This window comes from Trachinotus anak, unplaced genomic scaffold, assembly GCF_046630095.1.
Source record: "Trachinotus anak isolate AG129_WGS33_773 ecotype Australia unplaced genomic scaffold, CSIRO_AGI_Tana_v1 ptg000005l, whole genome shotgun sequence".
In the NCBI taxonomy this organism is placed as follows: Eukaryota; Metazoa; Chordata; class Actinopteri; order Carangiformes; family Carangidae; genus Trachinotus; species Trachinotus anak.
Genome location: NW_027273856.1, coordinates 2,036,684 through 2,056,202, shown reverse-complemented (window position 1 = coordinate 2,056,202; position 19,519 = coordinate 2,036,684). Strand labels below are relative to the sequence as shown.

The 19,519-nt window shown below is 39.6% G+C and overlaps 1 protein-coding gene across 1 annotated transcript in view; it reads left to right on the top strand.

Moving 5' to 3' along the window:
* Positions 1-19,519, top strand: part of LOC139621303 (collagen alpha-1(XXV) chain) — a 142,694-nt gene that overhangs the window by 58,611 nt on the left and 64,564 nt on the right. The gene's annotated exons all lie outside the window — the stretch shown is intronic.

The following is a 19,519-nucleotide window of genomic DNA, read 5'->3' as shown; positions in this document are numbered from 1 at the left end:
AGAGAAAATAAGTAGCAGTTTTATGCTTATATTTATGCTTAATAAAACACAGTCATGTCAGCAAAAGATTTTCTAATAAGATGGCTGCTTGTGTCAGTTTTGTGAAATATGAATTTTGTCACATTCAAAAGAACGACCCGTCACACACAGAACAGTGAGGTAAGCCTTGGCAAATCCCACCAAGGGCCACTTATTAGCACAGTCCAAGCCTGGTCCTGCCCATAAAGGCCCATTCAATCAAAAGTTATGTGGAAACCATTGTTGCAGGATTATTGTAGTGTGGCTGTAAATTGTGTGTAAGGCTCATTATCAAAGGGGCCTCCCTGGCAGAGCTTTGGCACAGGGGAGCCGACAAGCCAGGGTCTCACCATCTGTAACTGTAGTATGGAGGGGGAAAAAAACCTTGTGCTTCCACTGTGTACATGCATTAGACAACTTTTCTCTTGGTCTAAGGCCAAAGCTCAACAAAGTTTCCCAAGCTTTATTGGAAACGGTAAAATCTTTGAATATGGTGGATCAAGCTGCAGGGAGAAATGAAACTACCAGTTATGGAGCAGAACGAGGCATATGGTGCATCAGCAGTGGTGAGAAATGAGATGTTTTCCCACAGGGTCAGTATAGTGTGGTGTATATATTTGATGCAGTAGATTCTTTTAAGCAATATGATGGGATGTGATACAGGGTCATACATACGGGCACCTTGAGTACGTAAGTCTTGACATTCGTTATGGTGTCATATTTGATGACAATGGCAAAACAAAGTTCACTTTTTTTATTAATAGTCCTTATCATTTTATATATATATATATATATATATATATATATATATATATATAATATGCAGAGGTTCAGTAATGCTTTCTAACAACAGTTGCCCCTGTTTGCTAATACTGGCTGCAGGTGAAAAGTGGAATCAGAGAGTCTCTGCTCACATACTGCTGTCTGGATATTTCACTTACAAGTTTTCAAACTCAATTAGAGGACCCGTTTCTACCTGTATGTTGTGATGATTCATTGATCAGAACACGGAGAATATAAGACTATGAAGCAAAGAGAAACCTGACAAAAAACATTCATAGGCCTCTAAACACTGGCAGACACAATCTTATCAACTTGAAAGGAGTCTGTTGACAGCCTGCAGTGAATAGCATGATTGGGCACTGAGATGAAAACAAGATATGGCTGTCATATTAGGATTTTCTAACACAGAGATGTCTGCAACTATGCAGCTGATTCCCTCGCAGCCTTGTCTTAATTCAGGCTGTCTGAGTCAATGCAGCTGTATCTTAGGCCTCACGCCAGCCACAAGCCAATTTGATTTGGTGAACTGTTGCACTTCTAGTAATCACACTGATGTTGTTAAAATGTCTTGTCGTCCTTCATCTTAGAAAAAACATGCCTATCCAGCTGTTTTTACATCAAATGACTCCAGCAGGATGGCAAATCAGAGCTAACAGAGCATACGGAAAACAGCCACAGCAAAATTTATAAACAGAATCTATATGTAGTTCCCAAATTATTTTAATTTATTTCATACTTTTTAAAGAATAGGTATTTGATTTCTGGTCAAAATTAGAAGAGATAAAAGTTGCCAATCTTACATCTATCTGTTAACTACACGGCTCCAGCTAGCAGCTGGTTAGCTTCGTGTAGCATAAAGACAGGAAACAGGAGAAAACAGCTAACACTTTGTCCAACTCCAGCACCTCTAAATCTCTCGATTTAAAATCTTATATCTTGTTTGTTGAAGTTAAAAACTATAATTTGCTGTTTTACATGGCTGGACTATTTCAGGTGCAATTTGAATCCAGATTGGAAATGGACACTAACAGTTGAAACTACTCTACAGAGGTGCAATCACAAGTGTAAATAAAGTTAACTGGCTATTGTTACAAAAATGTCAAAGCAAAATTGAGTTTGGATTTATTGAAAAATTATGACTTTAATTTTAACTTAATCAGCATCAAGGAGTTCTTGTTGGGCAAAATCAAACACATTTATCTTGTTCTGACTCCGTCACAAGCTGATTTATACATTTCATTATTAAATTAAAAATTTTAAATGGGGGAAAAAAATGTTACTCATAGATAAAATATTTTATCTTTGGACTATGTAATTCTTCATCCCAGAAACGTTCTCCAGGATCAACTAGATTAAAATCTTTGTTTGTCTGTTTTTAATAATGCCCATCTGTTAGCATTCAGTATTTACGTAAATCACAACTGCCTTAGCACGCACCAAATGATCCACCAAAATTACTGCTGGGGGGCCTCTGTTTGGGCACTCTTCCAGTAATGATTGATAAAGTGGAGCTTGTGGAAAGAGCAGGCCGCCAGGGTAGGTGTTATATGTAAAACATCACAGGCAGTTAACCAAGCAGCACATGCACATGACAACACCGCTCATGCACAAGCGGTTGCTGTGCATGGCAAGCGCTGTGAAAACTGCGCACGTTGGACGGCAGATAGATGCTGCATACCACGGTTTCAGAGGCTGATAGATTTCAGAGAGAATTGTCAAGGATGGCTTGGCGCTGAATCTGGACCAGAAGATCTTCACATGCAGGCTTCGAATAAGTGAACCTCTCTTTAGGAGTACAGTAACACATTGCTCTCGCCTTTCATCTGCTTCCCACAAGTGCAAGGCAGTGACAAGTTCTCATGGAACATACACGGCAATAAACAGTGTAACATGGCATTTGTAATGTGAACAGTATGCTGCCACTCGCACCAGTAATTGATTTCAGCAGACCTACAATCAGTGCCCTGTTAGCAGAAATAAAGCCCGCTCCTTTCCTGTAAGAACGTCCACTATTAGGATGAAGTCTGGCTTTTTTTTCTGTGTAAAGTCTACTTAAAGGTAGTACGATTTAATCTCAGTCAAACAACACAAATTTTGTCTGTGTTTTCTAAATAGGCGTGCTTTCTTGAACACAAGTCAAGCGGTCAACACGAACCATAGTCTACATGTATTTCCTGTGCTTCAAAGAACAGACATCGAAGCGTCGTCTCTTATCATAGCATCTCTGGGGATGTCCCTCTTTATTACAACACTTAAACCAAACGACCTTTTACGTCCCGTGAATGGAAAGTGCACACATGTCACACGTGTGGTCTAGCTGACGTTCCAGTGGTGCCCTACTGTAAGTAAGGAAACATGCACATGCTACTGTCTGATCTCATTTTCATTAGCGTTTGGAAATTGGAACTGCAGGATACGCAAAAGAGATGCCAGTGACTTTACCCAAAAAGTTTCTTTTTCAAGTTTCCTCAATGTCATCATCTCTGGCCTAGTTCTGTCTTTTAATGAAGCGACCAAAAGCTTTGTAGTTTGATTAAACAGAGACTTTGTGAAAGGTGACAGCAACATATATGTTCAATTCTCTGTAGACATGCAAGACTTATTTGGATGAAAAATAATGAGCCAGAAGATTAGAAATGCTGCGTATGAGCTGCTTAAGTAGAAAAATGATTTGCCTTTGTGTTTCTCCATACTCTGTTTTCATGGTAGCTTGTTATACCATGAAGGTAATACATAACAGAATGCGATCTTGGACACACATGAGCTCTAAATAAGAATAGATTTTATCACCGCCCTATCCAAGAACTCAATAGCTGCATTGTATGCTGAAGGATTTCTACTTTGGCTTAGACTGGAACAAATGGGTGGCCTGAAAATAGCATCCAGGTTCCTCTCATAAGCCATTTAACCAAAAGATCCTCCACTGCACTGCTGGTTTTGTTCACTGTTTATCTAATAACGATCTTGACTCCTTTCTTTTCGGCCATGGTTATTAGTTTGTTTGCCATTTACTGGTACAGCCGGCCTCCTCAAATCTCTTTTGTAAATATCTCTCATACAGAGCTCAGGGTATTTGGGCTGGTGTGCAATTTCCGTGCTGCTAAGGTTAAGCGAGCAGGACTAATTGAATCTTGCATGTCTTCTTATGATTTATGAAGGAGTAGAATAGATTCACAAGATAGATCTCCTATAATCTCTCTCATTAAGGGAGATGTAAGAGGAGATGATTGTCCGGCTTAATTTAAAACGTCTGCAAATTTCTCATAACCTCTTTGATGGTGTGGTATGGCTGCCAGCTGGACCCTGTGCCAAATAAGGTGCTCCATGCCCCAAACTTTAAAATCTGTTTATATCACCAGCCTTTTTAAATGCTGCAGTTTAGCGCAGAGGCTGTAGTTGTTTAAGGGTAAAACATAACCATAAGGGACCAAAGTTAACTCAGTGAAGATCAAATGATGTGAAAATGTGTTTTTCCCATGTTAGCCGGTTTCCCATGTCCTGATGTAGCTACACCACGAACATAACAGAAAGTAGCTCTTCTCCTTATTTCTGTCCCCTTTAAGAATCATTTGAGGATTCATGTTTAAGTTACCATGCAGGCTCATTTCCAGGAGGTCTGAGTCACTTTCCGTATTTACCGTGGTTCACCTTGCCCTCCCTGCTTATGCTATGTCCTGTCCAAACAGCATGTTTTACTGGAAAAGTATTAGTATGGGAGTTGAACATTTGGAAATGCCATTTCATGGTGTCTTTGATCATTTGTCTTACAATGCATGTAACTGTAGTAGTATGCACTGTGATCATAATTCATGCATATGTTTCTGTAAAGGAATAGTTGGCCTTTTTTGGAAATAAGCATATTTGCTTTCTTATATCTGTCCCGTAAAAATATATTTATAGCCAGCAGCTGGTTAACTGAGCAAAACCCATATATCATGAATGCTTATGTCACAAAATATGACATAGGCAACCACCTCATTGTTACCTTTAGACTGAGCCAGGCTAGCCATTTCCCCTGTTTTCAGTCTTAAAGCTAAGCAAGGCTACAGGCTGCTCAATGCTTCTCACTCTCCCATAATAGTGAGCTGTTACTGAAATGTACATGTAGGTGGCTTTCACCAGCACTGAGGTGAAGTGTTGAGGTGTTATGTATGAATATATATTTTCCATTGAGCATTCTTCTTCTTCTTCTTGCTCTGTGTCAGCAGCAGTTTGTTTTGTGATCTCACCTGTGAGTCGCCCAGTAAAACCACAGTCCTTTATCAGGCTGCTCAGGAGCTCCACTGGAGCAGTCGTGGGTTAAGTGTTTCGCTCAGGGGAACTCTGAAATTAGTTAGTAAGGGAGGGGAGAGTGTTACTCATTTATTTTCTCTGCACATACTGTATTTTCACAGACAGTCTGGGGATTTGAACTGACAGCCTTCAGGTCACAAACCTGTATTTTATCACTTTTCCCCAAAACCCCTGTAACATCATAGGAAAGTTTACTTAAATATTTATAAAACTACTTATATAAATAATATATATATGCAACAAATATATTACTGTAGACGTATGTAATATATAAAAAGGGGGAGAATGTTTATTTCAAGGCAGCCAGTGCCTCAGAGCTGAGCAGCTGGCCAGTTGTTGGCGTGGTGGTATTTGCGACTTCTTTGCTAGAACCCTTCAGGATCAAACCCGTAATGAGAACAGTGTGTACTGATGACGAGCCGGGCCCCACCACCAGCTCCACTGTGGCCACCAAACCACCTGAAACCACAGGTCAGGATTACAAATGATCCCAAGAGGCTCAGCCCCTCCTCCACCTCCCCCTTCGACCTTTGACTTGGTCAGTTTGACTGACACACTGGGAGGAAACATGATGCAGAGGTACTTTGCCCGAACGCTTTCAAAACACACTTTGTTGTCTTTCCTGTGGAACTTCAAGGGATTGTGAAAAATCTCCTCCAGTTATTTTTCATCTGGCATTGTGTTACCATGTCTGGCATTTCTTTGTTAATCACAGAAAAAGTCCTCCAGCCCCCAGGTGTCACATATGATTCACATTTTTTACACAAGCTTGATGCCATCACTTCTATATCTAACAATCTTATTCAGTACCAAATATTTTGGTTAATGCAATTACACTAATGCTATTCCTCATATTACATTAAGCTTTCCAAATGTTTTGATTATATTTGCATGGTGGCGTGTGGCCTGTGTTTGATGTTTCTCAGAGCATGAAAACCGTGGTTCACGGTCTTTGCCGTTGGTTTTTCTTACAGCAGTTTTGGGCCTTTGTTGCTCTGGTGATGTCAAACTCACAGCTGGAATATAAAAAATCGTATGCCATGCTTTCTAAATGCTCTTTATTGTGTCTGCCTCAGAGGAAAAGATGAAGTCCTGATTTGATCTGACAAATTGTGGCTGGACAAAGCGCGCTATGTGCTGGACTATTTCTTGGCCAGGTGCAGTGACTCCATGGAGTCATGTTGCCATCCCAACCAGGAGAGACTCCAGGAAGTCACTGGGCCAGACCAAGAAATAGTCCGTAAGCTTTAGTGGTGCTTGGAGGTAGATTTTACTATGGGCAGAGACAGGCTAGCTGTTTCCCTCTATTTCTAGTCCTTATGCTGAGCTAAGCTAAGCTAACCAGCTGCTGGCCTCATATTTACTTCATCCAAATCTCTGCAAGAAACTGAAAAAGAATATTTCCAAATTATTTCTTTAATGATTTTGCCCCAAGAGGAAAAACTGAATAAACTAACAATAGGTTGTCTGATATTGAGAAAATTTCCAGTATAAAATCCTTCCATAGTTCACTTCTGCTTGATTATTGTGCAATTTCCGTGCAACAATCAGCTGAATAAATGTTTCACTCGAAACAAGGTGAGCAGAGTGAATTAACTTTTATACTTGTTTATAAGGCTCCCCTGACTGGATACAGTGAAATTGCTTTTACGCCATGTACTGCAGTAAAAATGAACAAGGTGTATATAAAGCTTGTTGTTGTCGGCTATGACTCAGCTCCGGAGGAAGGTCCTGCTAGGAACTGTGATTGCTTTGTGAAAAAATTGCCCTCATTAAGGGGAATTAATGGCTCACAAAAGTAACTGAAGGTGCAGTGGTTTGTGTGTGTGCGTGTGTGCGTTTGTGTGTTTTAAAGGAAAGATTGACAGAGGTTAGAAAAACAAGAGCCTTGTTCATTTACAGGGAATTTTGGCTTTCCCTAATTCATTTCCACTTAAAACTGCACTTCAGCTGCATGTTTTGTATTCTTGCTGTTTTTACTTTTCCTTACAAGCCATCGTTCAAGTCCAAGTGGCATGATTACCATATATTGTGGTCTGAAATAATCTCCAATAAGAGTGTTTCATTTTCATTTAGAAGTTTAGGGGCTGTCGTTTGGAAACAGGAGCCAGGACCCTCATGTCTGAGAGCCATAAGAGGGGTTTCCCGGGTTGGGAAAATAAACTAGGAGATGGCTGAGTCTCAGTGAGTCTAAGGCTGACAGCCAGATGATGACACTTTATTTTCATTTCCACTCGGGGCCATGAAGGTTTGGGAGACACTTGCAGCATTCAGCATTCTCCCAGAGCTCATCTGTAGTGTTTTTAGATTATTTAAGGCCTTGGTAAAGGATTTGTGATACATATGAGACACAGGAATCCTCCTGTTTGTCCTGCCTGCACTCTCACCAGCTTTGCATGTTTGTGAGAGGCAGACAGTTAGTTGTTTTGATATCCAGATGCTGCCTGTGGTAACCGTACACCTTCTGGAGCATCAGCCTCCTGTCTTCTCCTGTCAGCACCCACTGGTCTGGTGAGATGAGGCCTCTCTGCGAGCTGGACTTTATATTCACAGATAATAACACAGATGATTTGACATGCTGTGCCATTATTTTATGTTTCGCTGGAAGGCTGTATGGAAAATTGGATTGTGTTTTTTTGCAGCCCGTGCCCAGCAGGGGGCTAAATTGGCACTTGTTTTTAGTGCGGGCGGTCCTGAGAGTTCAGTGGAGCATTTTCATTGTGATTAAATTCTTGTTTCAGACTTTAATTACGTCAGTATTCTTCATTCTTTCATCTGAAATGACAAAAAGATGTCTCAGCTGTCATGTAATGTCCAGTTTACGCTGCTAGAGTCTAACAACCGTAACATCTGCCCTGACTGAGGAGGTTTATATGAACAGTGAATTCAACAACAGATTCAAAAACGCTTTGCCCTAGACTGTAGATTTTCCATTTTGCCCTTAAATCTTTCATCCCTCTGTTCTACTTTGAGATCTTCTCCCCGGCTTCCCCTCCTCCCCCCTCCTCACAGCCTCTCTATCATACATTTTCCTTTACTGTTGACAAGATGGGGTATCTATGACATAAGAGCCTGTACCTGTCATGCTTGCGTGCGCAGACTGTTGCAGGAATAATCCAACATGGGTCATGCAATGCTCAAGTAAACACCAGCCTAAGACCACCGTGGCTGGTTGATAAGTGGGAAGATAATGAAAGTGAAGCCCTTGGGAGCCGCGAGGAAAAACACAGTTGAGAATCGGGAGGATAAACAATATTGCACACAAAACTGTAGAGGGCAGCTCAAAGGGGATGGAAACCTCAGTGAAACTGCAGGTTAGCTGACTGATGTGAAACAATGGATACAGTATTAGTTTAGACTAAAGGTCAGTCCAGCCAAAATACATGAAAATCACTTCCTTGTTTACTTATTCACTAAGTAAAGTCACCAATAAATTGAGATTTAGTCATTTTTACATTTTTTTGCTCTATTGCTGGGAACTATAAATTTCACTCTTAAATATGGTGGGGGGTGAATATAATGCTCTCTATACTGCGCCACAGACGTTTCACCTCTCACCCAAGAAGCCTCCTCAGTTCTGACTGACTGGTGAGGAGATCTAGGCATTTAGCCTCTGTTAGGGCGTTATCAAGGCCATTGATGGCACTTGATTTGCTAGTGTTCCTGGTTGTTGTAACGACAGTTGTTAGAGTATTTCGTAATTGTCAAGTATCTATGGCCAAGTCCGGTCCAGACCTGGACGACTGAGAATCTTCACACACATAAATGTTTTTATTGGAGCTACATTCTCGTAGAAAAACAGTCTGCTGCTTTGAGCATCTTAAAATGAACCTCAGTTTAACCTTCATTTTATTTGACTGGAGGCAGAAATCTCAAAGCCAGTAAAGGCAAAACTATCTGCATGGTTAGATATGACCAGAGCTACTACTTAAGATTTATTTTGTTTATTTAAATTAGTACAACAGAGCATTACAACACAAACAACAGGATGCAGAGTAGAACAACACTGGAAACTGTAAGATGATACATGAAATACATGATATTTGTCCTGCGTAATCTTAAAGAATGACCAGATATAATGCAAGTATTTAAAGATTTTGTTACTTTTGCTGCACCATCTGTGTTAGTTGATAGTTATTCAGGTGGAGAGAGTCTATTAAAATAGTAGGATTAAAATAATAGGATTGTAATAACATTTTTGACTCAAGCACAGTTGGCTCTCCTCCAGTGACTTCATCTTTGTTGAGGAGCTGCGATGACTGTCCTTGAGCAGTTTGAGGCCCTGCGGTCCACATTATACAGCCCTGCGTCTCTAAATCTATCCGCACACACACCACAGACACATACGCACACGGTGAATACTGGCTCGCACATCCCTGGTGTTGATAAGGTCGGCCAGCAGTCACGTCATCCGTTAGCAGCAGGTATAGAGTTACACATGATTTCAATGTGACATCCAATAGCCACAGAAGTCTTAAACACAGATAAAGTATTTCATTTGAACTTGAACAAGAGAGGGATCATTTGATGCCAGTCATGCACTGTATGTCCCATTTGTCTTCTGGCATCCTGCTGGACAGTTTCTTCCAGTGAGCAGAAATATTCCTGTGACTATTTCAGCGGCTCAAGCACTCTAGGACACACATAGAAGAAGGCATGGACATACACACAAACATGCAGGTCTATGTGAAACGATGTTGCTATCAGTATGCTTGGTGCAGTATGCACTAAACACACCCTTTGTCAGCTCGAAAAGCATCCTCTGGCTGATCCTGAGTCATTTTGCTGCGTGACCATGTGTCCTTGCGTTCTTTAGTGCTCATCTGGGTCCACAGAGTCACATTTCAAAAGGATAAATCAGGGCTCCAGCAGACTTAGTGATCAAATCAGTTTATCTTGTAGTAACTACTAAATTTAACACAGTATAGGTTCATTTGCTGGCATCTGCAACGCAGCATTTTGTAGTTTAATTAGAGTTATTGATCGACTACCAGCAAACTCAGGTCAGAAACTTAAATCAGTCACTGACTGTGGCTAATCAATGTTTGCTAGGTTGCTCTCCCTTCTGCAAACATATGCTGAGTGGGTTAATTAACTCTTGGTCAATATTGGCCCTTTCTTAGTATGTAATACTGTTGCTTGCACAAATCAACACTTGTGTTGAACCCCTCAGTTCCTCATTTACTGGTCGCTCGTGTTCGTGTTGCTGCCTCTGTTAACAAGCTTCCAGCACCTAGCAGCTCTCTTGGACCACAGATGGAAGACGATACAGTTCAGTGCAAGGTGACGAGACTGTTGGCTTTAGACGACCGCTTTGTCATGACAATTAAATTCGGTTTCATTTATCTGGTGGATTCCTAAGCGGCTGTTCATGCAGGGAGTGTATGCCAAGATATAGCTTGGTTAACACTCAAAAGAAACCATTAATTTCCACTGTGGATTACACCTCAGCCTGGCCAAGCCAAGCTGGGCTCATCCTAGTGTTTCCCTTTTCTTTTTCAAGACGTGAAACTTTTGGATTTTTCTCATTTTTCTAGTTAAAATATTATGAAGTTACCCAAAAGTAACACTCCCTTGCATGCAAGCATAGGTTATATTACTAGAAATGTCTCCAGCGAAGGTTCCTGATAGAGCCGTCAGGATGGCCGCCTTTGCCAATTTAACTCGCAGCATAGTGATGGGACTTGGCCAATCGATTGGCTTATTACTGACCTCCCCTCATCAGGGAGTGTGTTCTGCTTCCATCTTGACCGCAGTCAGTACTGCAGGGAGGATAATTGCAGTGTGCAGTGCACGGGGTGGGTCTCAAGTATCCCAGCACTCAGCCTGTTGCCAGAGGAAAACACATTGATCTCTGAGGGTGATGAAAAGACTCTCTCAAAGGCCCTGCTTCCTCCTCAGTAGCATTCCAGCTTTGACACTGAACCAGAGCAAAAGCATAGATGATCCATGCATGCCTGCCAGGCATAGTCATATTCATGTCATTTGTCTTCTTCGAGTGTGTGCACACGTTCGTCAAAGGACCAGAAATAGATACTTGTTCTGTATTGATTTTTAATCCCTGAAACTATGTTTGAGTAAGAGTGCATCTTTGTTTAGGTGTTAGGTGTAAAAAACAGGACTGTAACTACTTAGTCAATGAAGAGAATCTCAGGTGCAAAATTTTGTTTGCACTGGTTGAGTCTATTTTAGTTTGGTGGTGCAGGGAGAGAGAGACAGATGCATTTTTAATACTAGTTTCAATCTGCTTGATGCTGTGTTAATGGAGCCTGCAGCAACAGACAAATTCCTCGCATCCTCATGGATTGACTCTTGGTTTAATGAACTGATAACAGGCATCTGGACAAACATGGTGCAGGACCAACCAACAAACACACACATACACACACACACCAAATTGCCATATTCATCAGGGATGGGTGGAAAAATGAATTCATTTCAAGTTGATAACAACATCCTGTGACCACTAGTGAGTGTACACATAGAGGAATTCATAGAAACTATGCATCATTAACTTTTTTTTTAAATTATTTAATCAGTTGCTGCTTTCTGCATGATAATGAATGCTGCTTCGTGTAATTAGTTTCAGATTCCTGTTGGGTTATCTGTTGGGACTATCTGACATTAACAAGTGTCCTGTTGGTACTGTGAATTAGCTTGAACTTAAACATAATGATAACAACACTAGCATGGACTTGCGGGTATATCAGAACTGTCTTGTAATTGAAAACTGCAGAACTGAGTTTCATTAGAGCAGGCGTGGAGCAGGCGTCACTGTTCATTACCTCTGATGACTGTTTGTTAGATTTAATTCAGGCCCTAATCAGTGAGATGTCTTGCTTTACAGCTGTTGTAGAAATCAAACTGTAAATTTCCAGCTAACTAATCATACTGTCTTGAGTAGCAATGTAAACACGTCTATCTACGTACAACGATATACTTATTAAAGAGAAATGCAAAGATTTTCTTTAAGAAACTTGTGGAATTTGTCAGAGTCTGTTATATTTGAGTCACTAAATAGAACATCGACGTTTAAGCTGGATAAATGAAGTGTGTGTCTGTGTGTGTGTGTGTGTGTCTGTGTGTGCGTGCGTGCGCGCGCATGTGAACTACAGAGAATATTGTACAAGATTTTATGTGGTGACAAAATGAGCGGACCTTTAAAAAAAAACGAGTAAATGTAAAAGTCAGACACAATGGTCTCTTTTCTGGGCAACAGATTAGATATAATTGCAAAGAATTATTTAGGAAATGGCAGCAATCATCATATTTATTTAGGAAATGGTTGCATTGGAGTTAAGTGCAGTTGGAAATAAGGATAATGAAGATATACACTACAGAATCAAGGAATAATGGGAAATATCCTTTACAACGTTGTTTTTCTAGGTTAGATTGGGATTCAAATGTGAGTCTTGGGGGTCTTAAAATAAGCCCTCAAATTCTTCTACAGAATTTCATGTTTATATTATATTGTCAAACCCTCTGTAGCAACAGAGAACTGGATTTAACGCTAAAAGCAAGTAGCGAAGCACTGTTTGTTTAAACAGGTTAACAAGCTATCATACTAGTTTTTGACGTGCAAGAAAAATGATCCAAACAGCATGGCTCTTATTTAAAGGCAGTTCAAGAACCACTGTCATTAAACAAGGTTGATAGCAGGGTTGCTCTTTTAAATAGCTTAGCATTACATGCTAACCATGCTGTATCAGATTGCAGGCATTTGGAAACATACCTCAAATTTCCAGGAGATGAACTTCCATTGACACAATGAAGCTAACCTACATCTCATGTTTACGTGAGAAAAAAATCTACTAGTGGTGAAGTTTGTGTGATGTGTATCAGTGCAGCTTTTGTGCTTTTGTAGAAATCTAGACAACCTAAAGTTGACATTGTCCAAAGTTGTGACAGCAATTAAACAGATTGTGTGCTTTTCTTATGGTAAATAAGCACATGCAGCTTAATAGGGTCAAGTTCCTCTTTGTTCTGCTTTCTGTCTCTACAGCTCTCTTAAATCATAAGGGTCTGAGGAAGTTGAGGGATTAGTAGAAGCAGTTAAGAGGGCAGTCAGAGTACTACAAGGGCAACCCTTCCGGAGCCGGCCAAAAGGGACTTTCCTGTTTTTCTCAAATACCCAACACAGATGACCTCAAGAGGAGGTTGCATCGTTATCTGTTAGACTTCCCAAAGTTTTGAATTAGGTCTTTGTGCTGATGACACACAGATGCAGTTCATTTTGAAGTTCAACTTCATCTTAAAGACCTCAGAGGTCAGTGCAGTAGTTCATTTAACTGTAAATATACTAAATGAGCTAAACGTGGACTAGCTACATGACTTTTTTAGTGTATACAGATGATAATAATCTACTGTAGTGACTTCCAACCAAGGGTATTTGTACCCCAGTGCATATGTCTGAAATTGCTTGGAGGTATGGGGAAAGATTATAGAGTAGCTCAACTGATTTAGAAAAGTTAAAAAATGAGTCAGCTGTAGCACCTGAATGCCATGTGCTGAGTGTATGAGAAAGTTGAAGCAGTTAGCTAGTGATTGATAAATGGTTTAAATAGCTGAAATTATGGATGGATGAAATTAAGGTTAGCTAAAAGTAATGGATAGATAGTGAAACAACTAAAAGTAATGGATTAAGAGTTCAAAGCTATAAGTAATGGATGAATGGCTGAAATAAATGGCTGAACTAAATGACAGGGCTGTGGGGACATCTAATAAAACTGGTGAACTTAGGAGACAAATTAATGGCATTTAGAAGTGACCCTCACTCTTGCCTGTCAGGTTTTACAGTGAGCACTTTAGTTTCTTGAGTTGAATTCCCAGACATGATGTTTCATAGCAAGTATGGCCTATTTTAGTATTTTCTCTACTTGCCTCTATGGAAGAAGTGTTCATATTCCAGGAATTGTTGTATTGGCAAAGCTCTGTGTTAGCTGTTAGACTTTGCAATGCATAGTTTGACAACAATACACATCCCCTTGAAAATGATGAGAGCAGTGACATTCAGGGATGAGGCTGATTGTAAAATTGTGGTGCAATTTTCATTTTTTCCCTTGGACAGTGGACTTAGTGTTCCTTGAATTAGCATTTTATGCATTGATTTATTCATTGTCATGCAGAGTAATAAGGATCTTGGATCAAAATGAATGTCCTCTTTGCCAGACGTTCCCACAAAAATGTACTTGTAAAGTAACAAATGATTGTACAGTAGAAAGCCAGCTTTTGTGCAGCTTTAGTTCCGTTGACCTGGATACCCAAGTGCTGCCAGGTTTAATAAACTCATCCATCCATGTTGTGGGATTAAATTGACTGTATTAAAGTCTGTTTTGACTAAATCGTCCCAAATCCTTGGAAAGCATGCAAAGCCATCGATCAACAGATTTTTAATATTCAGAAATTTTCACTCAACTAAAGTCGAAAATCCAAGTTGAACCCTCCTTGAGATGTTTCACAGCTGATCATTTAACTCTGATTCTGATAATTTCTTATGATAACAAGCAAAGATACTTTAATAATGTTGTGATTTTTAAAAGATATTTAACTATCTGCAAACACAATAGTGAAGCAGACCTTCCTTAAAGTCATGATGGAACCTGACAAACCACTGTCACATATCTGTGCAGCAAAAGCCAATTTATGTAACTGTAAGCAAAGGCACAGGCATTTCCAAAATGGCTGCAGAACATTTTAAAAACTAAATCACTCAAAGACAATTCTTGCCTTGGAGGCACCTTCTACTGTGGCGTGAAATGTACCATAACTGAACCAAACACCAGCGAAACAATTTTGAGTCAGTTTCCAAAAACATTGGAATGGGAAGTATTGTAAAGCCATGACATTTCTCCCAAACATTCATGCTGGACATTGTATTTTTATGACTCGCATATAAACAGACAGGTCGACTGTGCTTTTGGCATCCATGAAATAGGCTGGTTGTTTACGGTTCAAAGAGAAAAATAGCTTAAAAATGAACCATGGAAGATTTGTGGATGAATGAATCAAACCTGAATTTCTTTTATGCTTGGCATAAAGTTGATCTGAAGAAGTAGGTGTTTATTGCATGGTCATGGTTTAAATGCAGTTTCTTAATTTGAAAGTGTGCGATTTTAAGTTTTGTTTCCACGATGCATACACTGCAACAACTTCTCCTTTAACAGACACCATTAATATATTTGAATCATCGGTCCATAACAAACAAAAGTGATCTTCTCTGTCTTGTTTCTTTATGTCACTTCATTTCCACAAAGAATATAGCAAGTGTCTTTCTACGAATAAGAAAATATGTTGTTATTTTTCAACTGATAATATTTTAACATGATAAATGCAAACTATTTGAATATGGATCTCATGTGCAGAGAGCATCTGAATTTACTCACTTTACCCAGAAAGGTGCAGCTGGGTTTGCTGAGAAGTCCAAAGTCAATTCTCTTCAAACCTGATTTACTTTGGTGGTTAGAGCTGGTACCCAGTTTGCTATTTTTGGCACAAGTCTTACTTTTATTCTAAGGAATAGCTGCGTTACTTAGACAGAGGCTTGAGTGGTCTGATTATGTATATCAAGCTCTGAAACAATGCTGGTATTGTAAATGAGTCTGGCCAGGGTGGTTTACTTAAAACTGATTGATTGGAGGGAAATAGAGAAATAGAGAGGTGCAGTGGTGTTAACTGTCCTGGGCCAATCAATATTTTATGGATGATGGATAGAGGTAAAATGCAATTTTGTCTCAAATGCCTGAAGTATAAACAAGAAGTTTATTATGTCAAGCAATGCGTAACTTTGAAATGATGTTGTAATGAAGAACATGAACAAAAGTATTCAAAAACAATATAGCCATGCCTTAGAACAGCATGTTTCACAATACTGCCAATTACATGGGATTCCTTGGTGCCAAATAGCATTAAAATGACTACTAGTATGTATTTTGGACCAAAAACATTCTGTGGGATTGTAAAAAATCTCATGTTGTTTGACTATTCCTGAAAAAGAAGAAAATGAATAAATTTTGAGACTTGAAAGCTTTGTGCTGATGGTTTCCTGCTGCTCTTACAGCTAACTTGGTGCCATTCATGTCACAACCTATAACCATCATGTTTAAAGACACAATGACAATTTTTGAGAAGTTGTACGGTTCTTTGAATTTGAGCAGCGTGTCAACTTTTATGTGACGATTTAAAAAAAAAAAAAAATTACTGGTCTCATGAGAATGACCTCGATTGGTGGTAAGAAGACTGGTGTGACAATCTCTCATATTCACTGGTCAAAACAACAGTTTGCAATGATTTGGGATATTTGACAGTCTCCTTTAATCCATATGTACATTTCATTTCTAACTTTGACTGTAGCCACGACACCAAAGCCTTGCATACTTTGAACTTTCCTGTTAGCCTGAAAGTTTAATACAGTGTAGCTCAGCATCATGTTTAAGTACATGCTGCTGTCAGTTTGTGTTAGCAGTGTTAAAAACCGTTGAATGTGACTATGTAGACATTGTCTTAAAGTTACATATATTGCATATATGATTGTGTTTTTAATTAGTTGCAAATTTCAGTTGCCACACATTTAAGAGCCTCCAGCTACTGAATGCTAACATGCTGCCATTTACCACATCCAACTTAGTTTAGCATGTTAGTGTGCTCACATTAGCTAATTAGCGCTAAACACAAAGTTTAGCTGAGGCTGATAGGAATGTCAGGTATTGCAGGTATGTGGTCATAAACCAGTTTTGCACAAATAAACTTTTGACCTGATAACAGACAGTTAAGACATTTAACTAAAAAACACAATGCATCCCTCATGGTGGAGTGAAAGGAAAAGTCAGCAAGTCATTAGGATACATAGTTTGGGAGCCATAAATGATGTAATTGTCATGGTGATCCATCTAGTAATTGTAGAGATATTTCAGTCCAGACCAAAGTGGTGGACCGACGAATCAACAGACCAACATTACCATCCCTAGAGCCGCACCACTAGGGAGGCTAATAATAAAGCCAAATAGCACTTACACTGATGCCTTCTCTCTGCGGTCCTGCATTATGAAATGGCTTTTGGCTGTTTGTTTTCTAAAAAAAAAGCCACCAAATAACAGAATGTGAAGACACAATGCATTTCACCGCAGGGTCATTTTTGTTATGTCTGACCCAAATCTTCGAATGACCATCAAGTCCACATTGATTTATTCCACTCTCAGAGTAAGAATCTGTTTCCACAGATTGTTCATAGTTGTTGACCCTCATCATGAAATTCCACGCCACATTTTTTTCAGAAACCACTGTTCCATGACTGTACTTGGGACGCTGTGAGAAAACACCAGGCCAGTACAATGTTTCTGAGCATCTCTCAGCCCTTCGGAACCAAGTTGAGCCCTATTCATTTCATCTATGACCAGAGGTCCTGGTCACTTTTTTTGTCTTACTTGATTAAAAAAACATCTGTAAACCCATTTTGACTCGGCCTGATGGACTTTTAAAAGTTATTCTTTCATTTGTGTTATATAAACTGAAATGTTGTAGTGTTTTTGTTGGCTTTTGTTTATCTTCTTTCAGTGTTACTGGTACAGTTGGGTTGTATGGGAATCTCTCCTTACAGTCTATAATCAGAATGAAAAACATTGTGATGAATATTGTGAATCCAGATGATAGCTGAAAATGATGTAGGGTATTTTGTCTGGACCAGCAACCCCCCATGTGGGCAGTGTTTTCTCCGCAGCTGTCAAAAATATACCACTGAAATCAGGAGGATGTTGTATCGTTGTACAGAATATTCTTCTCAAAGGTGTCAAGTGTCATTTCAAAGAGAGCAATAATGAAGCGACTGCCAAGTGCAGTAAACCCCCGTCTGTTTCTTTTAAAACCTTAGAAAACAAACCTACGGAGAAACCGGGGTTGATGGGAATCATAGTAAAGTGAGAGTCAAACTCCACCTGTGGTTACATACTTTAAACTGAGCCTGGACCCTTCGCTGGCAGCGCCTGACATTATCCTGGAAACTGGCCAAAGGGAGCAGAGTTGGAGGCTGAAGTGGAGCCAAACAGTGGGATCAAACTGAGGACTAAGCATCATACAAAGAGTTGTGCAACATAATCCTGCATTTTGCACCCCAGTAACACATCTGGAAGATCATAAATCAGCCAAACGCTGTGTAAAAGAATTGTTGTTTTTTTTTCTTCACTCTTTGTTACTTTTATTTAGACACAGATAGCAAAGATTAGAAGAACGTGCTGAAATTTAAAAGGAGGTTTTCACACAGGTTGAGGTGGGAGGTCAGGTAATTTGGACAAGTAATTAATTTGGTTGTTTTGTATTTTTGAGTCCTGTTTTTTAGCTACTGACAAAACCTCAGTGTCACAAAGCCGTCACTCAAAGCAACTTTTGACATCCAGGCAATTCATGTTGAGCTGTGCAGTGTTTCACCCAGCCCCATTACATGACTGTTATTATCTTGAACTCCCAACGTGAAGACAAAATGCTATTATTTGCCAGTATGGGGGTCAAAAGAGATTTCTAAGTGATTTACATAATAACTCTTCACAGTGTTTTAGCTGCCTGAAATTGGATCTGGATATTTTCTGTGATGCAGAACCAGACAGGGAAGATTGTTCCTCCTGGTTCCATTGACTTCCAGGCTCTTTGATTCTGACAGCTCCTTGATTCTGACAGCTCCTTTCATGTTGAGTAGAAAGTGCAATTTTCATTTTTAGAAATTATTATTCCAAGTCCTCCTCAGAGCTGGAGCATGCCCATGTACTACTGTGAAACTGTATTATAAGAGCTCAACTTTTAATTTCCAACCAGTCTAAAAGTCAAAGCCTCACCCTTTGGATAAATTGTGAATGCACCCATTTTTTATTTTTATTTTTTTGGAGCAGAGAGCAAACAAAATGCCAATGCCTGAAAATGTGTTTCCAGCTGCCAACCTCAGGAAAACACTGCATGTATTGCTGGGAGGTGGAGGAGGTCATTCTGGGATAGATGCTCCCAATTTCCAATGGTTTTTTTTTTTGTTTGTTTTTGTTTTTTTTTTTAACCTGCATACAATAGAACCCAGTCAAGTCTTCAACACATAAAAACTGACAAAGCGTGTAATTGTTTCACTCCTCCAGCTGAGCTTCAGCAGATTGATAGTGCTGGCAGGGAAATGGCAAACAGGAAAGCACGTCTAGATAAACAAGAATATAAACAAATTAAACAAATTAAGAATGGAGATGACAGGATGAAGCACACTTGTGTTTGTGTTTCCCTTTTTCACCTCAGCTTATGTCTAAATACAGCCGCAATACTTAATGAGCCTTGAGATTTTGAGATGTTTGTACCCCACATTCAATATTTTTCAGCAGCTCTTCCTAATCCTGCCGTTGGGTGGTTCGACTGAGAGAATACTTGAAGAATTGAAACTTATACAAACAAAAAGACAATTAAATCA